At 39.4% G+C, this 10,908-nt stretch overlaps 1 non-coding gene across 1 annotated transcript; it reads right to left on the bottom strand.

Annotated features, from left to right (window-relative positions):
• Nucleotides 1-10,051: 10,051 nt before the first annotated feature.
• LOC118488648 lies at nucleotides 10,052-10,158 on the bottom strand. Its single transcript, XR_004885192.1, has one exon. It is a non-coding gene; the product is annotated as a small nucleolar RNA R71 (small nucleolar RNA).
• Between the last annotated feature and the right edge of the window lie 750 nt (nucleotides 10,159-10,908).

Below are 10,908 nucleotides of genomic sequence, written 5' to 3' on the forward strand. Positions count from 1 at the left end.
CCTTTCGGCCTCAAGGTCTATCTCTAAGGATTCATTTTTATCATGGGCCTCAAACAATCGACGCTTCAGCTCTGCAATCTCCACATCCTTTGCAGCTAGATCCTTGTCCTTGTTCACCATGCGAGCATTCAACTCAGCCTGCAAACCGTGACATAAGAAGTTAGAGATATTTCGACAAATGAAGCAACACGAGAGGAAAAGAGCTAACTGTTGAACCTCAAAACGCTCTTTATCTGCTTGTGCTTCCTCAACCTTCCCTTCTAGAGTGCTGATCTCAGCCTCGAGGTCGGTAATTTTGGAACGCGCAGCATACATACGTCGGTTGTCCTTTTCGCATACCTTCTTCCACTCTGCGCGCTCCTTTGATAACAACTCTTCCGCAGCTTGGAGATTGTTCTTCAACCCCTCGGGACCCCACTCTTCCGCCTTCTTCTCTGCCTCAAAAGCGACCTTCTCTTCTACAAACTTATTCCTCAACTGCTTAAAGTCCCGGACTTCCTTTACCAGACGTTCCCGGTACTTCTTCCAATCAGCTCGCTCTCTATACATGGTGCGCCATTCGCGCACAATCTGGTGGTTAGCAGAGCGGGTATTGGCCTCCCCAACAATATAGGTGCGACACAAGCTTTCATGGTTTCGCACCCTTTGCCGGTTTACTTCACCAGGGGGAAAAGAACCTAAGAACCAGTCTCAACAAGCTCCAAACTCAACAAATGTATCCTTCTGCTTCAAACCCTAAACACGTTGGTGGGGAGCATCCCCGCGAGCCTCTTTAGTGTAAGTTTTATAATACATATCCCCCAAGGTATCCTTCGGACCTATGGGAGTTTGCGGCATCGCCCACTTGCTTCCTTCACCGTTCTGGCCACCCGCACCAGAACCTCTAGCACCTGCACCACCCGCAGGCCGCAGCAGCAGAAGTGTCTCTCTGCACTGCCTGCTCCGGTACGGTAGCAGTTGACCCTCCAGCAACAGATGTCACTTGAAAAGTTTGGGTGGGGGTGTCATGCTGCGCAGGTTCCGTTGGCTTAACAACATTAGGCTCTTTTGGCTTAACAACCTCCGGTTCTTTCTCCTTGAAGGCTTGGTCAAGCCCTGTGATATGTACAACCTCCGGAGCCTACGCTTCATCGTGTTGGGTGGTTGCATCAATCTCAACCCCCGCCTTCTCCTTCTCCGGTATTACATCACCCGCAGGCTCCTCAATATTTTTCTCAACCTCCTTTTCATTTATACTAGGAGGCTTGATAATAAATTTGGTTTTCTTCGCCGGCTCCTTAGGTTTCTCAACACCAGTATCCTTAACCTTTTCAGGGGCTCTCTTCAATGCCTTTGCAAGAAAATAAATGTTAAGAATTTTACTAAGGAAAAAGACAGAACATGAGGTTCAGAACACTAACCTGGGGAAAACTTGTACAGGGAGCGCAGACTACAGCAGCGATTTCTGTAGGATCGTGTTGCGACCCGAACGAGTCGTTCAGAGGAGTTTTAATCTATTTCAAAGGCAGAAACAGAGAAATAGACTTCGAAACAGCTTGAATATCACTTTAAACTTCTTCCTAATTGATTTAACACTGCTTACAATCACTAGAAAAACCGGCAGCACCTCGGTATCCAAATCACAAAACCTTACAACTGATCTCGCTTGAACTGCTATATATAGAATTCTGATTTCGCTTGAACATGCTCAAGCGGAATCACTTGTTCAAGCGAAATCTTCAGTCAAGCGAAATCTTCACTCAAGCGGAATTAACATACTTGATTTCGCTTGAAACCACCATGTACCCTTTCAAGCGAAATCACCTAAAACTTCTATTTTCTCAAACAACGTGCCCTGATCTAACAATTTAGTACAAGACTCGATACAAGACGAAGTCGACAGATGCATGCACCAACAGACTCCCCTTCAAATGTTGACGAGTCTTAAGTGTCGAGTCTTCAACGTCTTCAGTCTTTATCAGTCTTCGGGCTTCCAGAATCTCGACCTGGCTTTCGCCTTTCTCCAAATTCTTCTTTCTCTAGCAAACTTCCCCTTGACTTGTTCTGGGATCTAAAACCTAGCTCTCCTTTTGCTCAGGATCAGATCTCTTGATTTTTTAAGTTCATCAGTAGCATCAGTTCCAGTATCGTAACCTGGCCCTTCCTGCACAGACTCTACCTCACAATAAATTTCACAATTTTAACAATTTAATATTAAGATGTAAGCACCAACTCAGACTCTCCTTTTCAAAACAACCAGAATATCTGTGATCACTTGCAGAATAATATTCAAACATTTCTAGATTTAACGGACTCCCCCTCAAAATGATCATCATGTTCAGCATTTGGAATTTTGAAAATCAGCTTTTCAACATCAGTTGTCGAAAATCTTTTTGAATTTTTCAAAAATTTATGCTAAAACACACTGAAAATCTTTTTGGATTTTATGAATAAAAAGAAATGCAGTAAAGAAATATTTACAAACAATATTTTTGTGAGTTTGTGTAAGAGGATCATATCAGTTTATGAGACAAATCACCAACACCGTTAAGCTTCATTTCATTTTAAGTTCTAAACAATTCACTTAGATTGTCAGTATATTGATCCACTTAAATTTTCACACAAAGCTCAACTCTTTCGAGATACGAGATTAATGTCTTAATCACTTAAACTTATCCGCGTGTCCTAATACTTGAATATACTCCCGTATCCAGATCCCAATATTCAGTCTTACAGGCGAGTATACCTAGATGATATCTGTAAAAGGGTTAGATGCGAAACCGTGAGAGCTCAGGTCAGAACTTTCGTTCAGCAGAGAGATGACGGTTCGACTTTTGGTGTGTCCCCTTTAGAGGATCTTTTCTTCAACAACACATGATTAGCATTTTTCAATGTTTCATCATTTTTTATGCTGAGGTCGTCGCTATATTTCAAGCATTTGCAGAAAGTATTATACGGGGACTAGGCCATTGCTTCCGCAAAATCAGAAGTCCCGGGATAATACCCCAGATATCACTGAGCATAAAGACCTAGTATCTCAGAAAGAGGGACCTTTCAAACAAGATTTCGAGGGTTACCCATATATCCAAGAAATGTTACCCACGATATAAGCAAGTTTGAAATTTAGATTTATATCTCGTCACAATCTACTGAATGTGCAAAAACCTACTGGCATATCCGCAGTGAGATTGTTTATCACATTTTTAACTTTCCATTTCTTTAGCATGTTGTGATAGTCCACTGATGTATTATCATTTCCTCTTTTTACAACTAAACTCATTTTTGATTTTATCATGTTTTTTTGGCTTTTTCAAATTTTCTAATGTTTTTGGATTTTCTGAAATTTCTTACTCCCCCTAAAATAGAAACACATTTAAAGAAATTTGAAAACAAACTGTACAAGAAAATTGACAACTAATATTGAATCGCTTCAATTCGCCATCCTCTATGCATAACAATCAGAACTCCCTCTTTCAACAAATATTTTCCCATTTAGATTTCAAAACACTGAAGTTTGTTTTAATCAAAACGGTTTTTCGGGAAAATAAGTTTTGTTTTAACCACTTGTAGGATCGGGGACCAATTCATCACCTTGTTTTTCAACCACTTATATGAGGATTACATCAAGTTCAAATTAATGACCTTGAGTAATCACTTTGTCAAAATTACCATCTGTACCACATATAAGAAAATCAAGTACAACTTAATGTCCCTGATTTACCACTTAAAGGAATACCACATCTACACAAAATTATTTTACCAATAAAGATGCTGATTCCTGCTTCACACTTACCAACCTGGAAGCTCTGACAAGTCACACTTAACCTGTAAAAATTTAACCATTTTAAGACCTTTTTACAAAATCAATTTTTATCAAGAATGATGCCGATTCCTGCTCCGCGATTACAAACTTGGGAGCTCCGGTAAGTCAGATTTTTAAGGGAAAAGAATTTCTACCCAAGTTTGACCAGCCTTGGGTGATTTTAATTCTGATTCAGTTGGGTTATAAGTTGCCTTCTTTGTAGCATAAAAATCTTTAACCCCTTTGGCCTTTCCCTCGACCATTTTCTCAAAAATCTTTTTCACACTTCCATTGAATGCTTTCTCAACATCAAATTCTTTCTTCTCGGAATAGAATTGATTCGAGATATCAACCTTACCAATTTTCTGCTTAAATTTTTCATCTTTCAATGATGGAAAATTATCATCATTCACTGAAGGTACTGAGTTTTCTTCTTTAACCTCAACTTGTGGCTCTTCTGGATTTGTGGAACCAGAATCATTGCCAGTTTTCTCATCAAACTTCTTAACAACCCACATTTGGTTGTCCTTGGCTCTCTTTTTGTAAAAATATTTTCTTAGAACACTCACCAACTTCATAAGTTGAATTTTCAAAATTTTAAACTTTTCAGTTGGTGGTTCAACATCGATAACTCTTTCTTTAAGTTTTTCAGAGACTCCCTGTTTTGACTTAGTAGCTTGAGAACAGTTCCATGTAATGTGACCAACTTCATTGCACTTGTAACAGGTTCTAGTCTCCTTTTGATGAAAAACTCCAGTCCCTTTCCTCTCATCAAGAAACTCCTGGTTTGATTGTCTCCAGAAAGGTTTCTTCTGTTCTTCCTCAGCACTTCTTCCTGAAACAAATTTTGTGTTTGTTATAGAAATTTTGTCATTTTTATAATTTTCTGATGGAATAAAACCTAGACCTTTCTTTTTGAAATTACCGTTATGGTTTGGTTTCTTTTGAAAACCAGAACTAGAACTGTAACCTTTTTTCTTGTTTAACCGTTGTTGAACTCTTGAAGTGTATTTTTTAGGTTTTCAGTAAGATTTAAATCTTTTATTTCAGAAATATTAATTTCTGTCATTTTGAAAACCTTTTTGATCATTTCAAATCTAACACTTCTTATTGGAAACTCTTTGTCAGAATCATTCAAAGTATATGCTACTCCGAATGTTTCATCATTCAAATTTAATTTTGATAACAAAAACTCTTTACTGTAAACCCGTTTAACCAATGATTTGGACTGTTGACTGATGAACTTGAACCTCCAGACTCAGACTTTAACTAAGACTCCTCATCTGTATCCAACACCTGATCGACCACCTTTTTTATTAACTCAGACTCATGATTAGTGTCAGACGATGTGAAAGTGACGTCAATGTTTTCTGGTAATTCATCGGTTATATCAGACTTCTGTTTTATATTGACTGCCTTTTGAACTTGCTCCTCATTTGGTTTTCTGGGAGAATAACCTTCCCATATTGGAGGCGGACACTTGTTATAGCTAACACTTGGTTTCTTACCAGTATCCTTTTTCTTTGGCTTCTCATCCTGAAATGCTTCGAAACCTGCAACAGTTGGATAAATTCGATCAATAAGATAATCAGAACTAGAATAACTCTGTAATAAGCATCTGATTCTCTCATTCTCAATTTTCTCAGTCTCCAACTCTTCTTTCAGCTTGGCACATTCTTCAATCTAATGATTAATTGCTTTTTGTTTCGTCATCATTGTAGCATTCATCATTGTCAAAGCATCTTCTCTCTCAGAATTTGTCTTTTGAAGACCAGTTACTGTTCTATTCAATACATCATAAGATTCCTTCTCAAGCTTAGCCAACTTCTCGTCTTTTGCTGCACATTCTTTGCAAGATTCTAGACACTTTGAGCAAGGCTTGATGACTTCCACAATTTTTTCTGCTTCACAGATCTTCTCAGCTTCAGTCACTTTCTTACTTTCAATCACCTTCTCAGTTTCTACAATCTCCTCAGCAACAATTTTAACTTCTTCATTTTGAACAACACTTTCAGACTTCATTTGTTTTTGTTCTTTTGCTGCTCGTCTCTCCTTCAGCTTCTCCAAGCGATCTGCAAATTAAAAATGAAAGATTTCAGGAGATAGATGAGTTTTTACAACATTAATATGTCTTTCTTCTTCATCATCATCACTGTCATCAGTTGGTGATTAATCAAACTCAATTGATTTGTCAGAACTATCATCTGAAAAATCAGAATCAGACGGTGTTTGATCAAAAATAGTTTCTCTTTCTGAACTTTCATCTGAACTTAGTGAGCTTTCATCTGATGAAACAGACTTTTCTTCTTCATTCTTCACACTAACCCCAATAGCTTTCATCCACTCGGTAAACATATCTGGTTCTTTCACAATTTTAGCAATGAAAGCTTTAAACTCCCCTTTCTCATCCATAAACATATCCCAGCTAAAACCTTCAGGTAACCTTTCATTATCTTGATTGATTAGGCATGCTTTGCTGTTGGATGAAATGTATTTATCCCAGCTAAAATTTTCTTGATTCACTAAACATGCTCTCTTTGAAGAATCCTCTATCACTTTTCTACCATGAGCTACTTGTGGTTCTTGTTGTTGTTGTTGACCAACTTGTTGATATATGGCTTTCCGGTAGTAGTCATCTTTTCCAAACGGATTCTTTGCTTCATTTGCTTCTCTATTCTTGCATTCCCTCTTGAAATGACCTTTCTCCCTGCATCGAAAACAAGTAACTTTAGATTTATCAAAACCTAAAGTAGAAACATGTGCATCAAGAAAATCATTTCTTCCAGTAATCATCTTGAATTTTTCAGCTCTTCTCAGAACACTAGCAAGACACCATTGATGTACATGAGCTCCATTTCTTCAGCGTCTATCTGATCGTAATCCTCCTTTGTCAGCATAGGATTTCCGATCCTCCCTGCAACCAAACCTTCATAGGATTGTAGCACAGTTGCAAGTAAAGACATGTGATCTTTTGCAATTTCTTCAAAAAAGCTTTGACCCTCTGGAAGATTCAATGCAATCTTGCACTGTATTACACAACCACCACTTTTTGTATTTTGAGAATGGAAACTTGATGATGAACTCTTTGGATTGACACTTGGGTATGAGGAGAAACCACTGCTGCTATTAGGACTTTGTTCAACATTTTCAGATGAGTTTCCAGCACTAAACGCAGTTTGTATTTTCGGACTTCTTTCAATCTCTTGAACACTGCCTTTATAATACATTTTCACGTCTTGTTGACCACTCGTATTATTCATCCTCGCAATCTTTTGTTGTTCAAGATCTTGACCCTCAATCTTCTCGATGAACTAAGAAATCATTAAACCATCATATACTCTAGTGTTTTTTAAGATCATCAAGTAAGTACCCCACTCCTTTTGAGGTAAAGTGTCAGCTAACTTGTCGACCCATTCCTCTCGATCTTTGGTTATGCTTAACATTGACATGGATCGCACTAAATGGCAATATCTTTCAATTAGTTTCTTTGTATCTTCCCCCGGGCACACTGGTGAAAAGATTAAATTCCTTTTTAAGCAGTGCCTTTTTACTCTTAATCATCTTCTCACTACCCTCAAATTTGATTTTAAGAGCATCCCAAATTGATTTTGAAGTCTTGTCATGTTGAAGCAACACAAAGATGTCTTCTTTAATGGCTTGTTGAAGTAGACTAATTGATGTGTGTAAAATGCAACATATAAATTACATCAATTGTGGCATAAAACTAACCCTTTTTTAGTACTAATGTTGGAAAAAGTGTGCTTTTGTCTTCCTTTTGTATTTTCAGGATTAAATGAGCTCAAATAAACAAAAGAAGCAAAAAGCAGCTAAATCTAACATAAATACAAGAAAAGGAACAAAAGTGGCATGCCCGACCTCCAGACAGCATCTTCCTAAGCAAAACAAAGAAGACAGAAGACTGAACATGCCCCGTGCTCAGTGAGCACGGGGCCGCGCCCAAGTGTCAGCAGAAAAGACAAACTCATAGAAGCTTCTGTTGCCCACCACGGGGCCGTGTCCAGTGGACACGGGAGCGTGGTCAACTTCCTGCAGACGCATTTAATGTAATTGCGAATTGCAATTAATGAAGAGAGAGACGCGGATGGACACGGGGTCGTGCCCAGCGGACACGGGGCCGTGCCTAGGCCTCTGTTCAGCTTATAAATAGGAGTGCTTGGAGCTCTTGCAACTCATCGCTTGGCATACCACCTCTCTCACACTTCACCCACCACCCACCACCATCACAACACCATCATCCACCACCATCATCCATTGTCCATCATAGAGTGTGTGAGTCGTCTTGGGATCCAAGATTGTTCGTAAGAGTTCTTGATAATCAAAGGCCATGTTTGCCTAAGTCTCTTACATCACTTGGTGAAGACAAGTGTTTAGTGTAATACTTTTTATTTTTAATCTTTTGCACTTTTTAATTGGTTTTGAATTAATGACTTTAATTACTAGTTTCTTATGTTGAAGGTGATTCTTCCTTATCGTTTGTCCGTGGTGTCTTGGCATTATTTTACTGTCTATATAAAATAAAAGATTTTCACCATTCATATCTCCACGGTCTATATGGAGGTATGTTGGCTACCTGGTCGGGGGTTAAGGGAACAGTTTGGTAAGAGTCTTGCCATTGTTCAGTGTATTGATCCTGCAAAGGACCTGGGTCAAATTTAGTAGGACCTCCTTCAATACCCAAAGGTATTGGATGGCGGGGGTCCAAACTCTTTGACCCCCTCATAAGTAAAACTACTATTAAAACTTTAACCCGGCTACTTAGGACTGTATACTTGCTGACTCAGACTACTTAGCCGAGGGTAACGTCGCCTTCAAAAGAGGGGCCTACCACATTGTGCATTAATAACTTAATTAATTATCTTTCAATAATCCGACCCTTTAGGATTGTATCCTTACTGACTCAAACTACTGGGTTGAGGGTAACGTCGCCTTCAAAAGAGGGGCCTACTACAATAACTAAGATAATCTCTTAAACAAGTGCAAAAGTGCGAAAATAATCAAAGGTTACACTACACACGAGTCGGATCCAAGTGATTCATCTTGTCTATCTGTTTTATTTTTATTTTATTTTTCAGCATTTTAGTTAGTTTTATTTTCTTAGTTTAAAAACCTTTTTCTAACATTTTGATTGATTAGACGTTTAGGATAAACCGGTACTAAAAGCTCTTGTGTCCTTGGACGACCTCGGTATCTTACCAACACTATACTACGTCCACGAAGGGTGCACTTGCCCATATGTGTGTTTAGTGTTAGTAAATATCGTGTTTTATAAATTTAAAACTTGGCTAAAAAGTGTAAAAAGGGCTTAAAATATATACCTAAATTATAGTACACCTAGCGCACATCAAGTTTTTGGCGCCGTTGCCGGGGACACAAGGATTTTAAGAAAGTTAGGAATCAACGGCCTAATCATTTTTTCTGTTTTCTTTTTATTTCTTTTAGGATTTTCTTAGTTTTTTCAGCTTCTACAGAGCTCAGCACGGGCCGTGCCTGGTCAGACACGGGCCGTGCCCAGCAGTGTCACTGGCAGTTTTTATTTTCCGAGTTACAGAGAGCTGAGCACGGGGCCGTTTCGGTGCAACACGGGGCCGTGTCCAACTTTCCAGTAACAGGGATCCGGAAAAATAATCGCTGTATCTCCGACCACGGGTCGTGTTCACTGAGCACAGGGCCGTGGTGAACCTTCTGACCAACATTCTTTTCTGTTTTCTACTGCAGGACTTGGAACCAGACACCACATCCAAACTTTCTACGTAGTGTATGAGCTCGAGTTCTAGTAGAGACATAAAAGAACCTCTAGAAGAACCCGAACGCTTTCTCAGAAAAAGACTTAAAGCTAAAAACCAAGAGAAGGTTTCGGGGGATCCACTTCCAATGGCGGACCAACGTACCCTCATGGATTACCTACGACCCACCGTAGGTAATCTCGGCGCCGCTATCAATGCACCGAATGTTGAAGCTAACAACTTCGAACTTTGGCCACATTTGATACACATGCTTCAAAACTCCGCAACCTTCCATGGGCTTGCGGACGAGGATCCCCATCTACATATTACTAATTTCTTAGAAATATGTGATACCTTTCGGATCAATGGAGCATCAAATGACGCCATCCGCCTTCGAATGTTTCCATTTTCACTAAAAGACCGAGCAAAAGCTTGGCTCAACGCCCTCCCAGTTGGTTCGGTAAACACCTGGGATGAACTAGCCCAAAAATTTCTATATAAGTATTTCCCTCCCGCTAAAACGGCTAAATTAATGACTGAAATTAATACATATTCACAAGAGGATGGGGAATCCTTATATGAAACTTTGGAAAGGTTCAAGGAGCTATTGCGAAAGTGTCTTCATCACGGTCTTGCGGTATGGCAACAAGTATCCACTTTCTACAATGGGTTGTTGCCACACACAAGACAAACACTTGACTCTAGCTCCGGGGGACTTTTAGGTAATCACCGCCCACATGAAATATACAATCAAATTGAGGAAATTGCTCAAACCAATTTTTAGTGGCACACTCCCCGAGGCAATAAATCTATTGCCCCGGGCGCCCATAAGGTTGATGAAAGCACTTCTTTACAAGCTCAAATCGAGGCCCTTTCTTCAAAAATCAAAAAGTTAGAAATGACAAAAACGGTCTCGGTTATGGCTTGTGAAGGGTGTGGTGGGCCACATGAAAATTGGAGTTGTATGAAAGAAACAGATGACCAACCAGAGTCGGTAAACTACATTGATAATAGACCTAGGCCGTCGGGTCCTCCAACGGGTACCTACAACCAAGGATGGCGTGACCACCCTAACCTTGGTTGGAGAGAACCCGACAATAGTAGTAACCAACAAAGCCTAAACCAACGAACAAACTTTCAACAACCAGAAAATGAGTCACAAAATTTCCCTCAACAACAAGGTGGATGAGAAAGGCTTGAAGATACTATATCTCGCCTCATCTCCGACACAGAAAAGAAAAACTCAGATCGATTTCAACAATTGGAATCGAATTTTAGAAATCAACAAGCTAGTATACAAAACATTGAAAAACAAATAAATCAATTAGCTCAAAATTTCTCTGAGAGACCGCAAGGCGCGTTACCAAGTAATACTGAAACAAA

This window comes from Helianthus annuus, chromosome 16 (assembly GCF_002127325.2).
Source record: "Helianthus annuus cultivar XRQ/B chromosome 16, HanXRQr2.0-SUNRISE, whole genome shotgun sequence".
Classification (NCBI taxonomy): domain Eukaryota; kingdom Viridiplantae; phylum Streptophyta; class Magnoliopsida; order Asterales; family Asteraceae; genus Helianthus; species Helianthus annuus.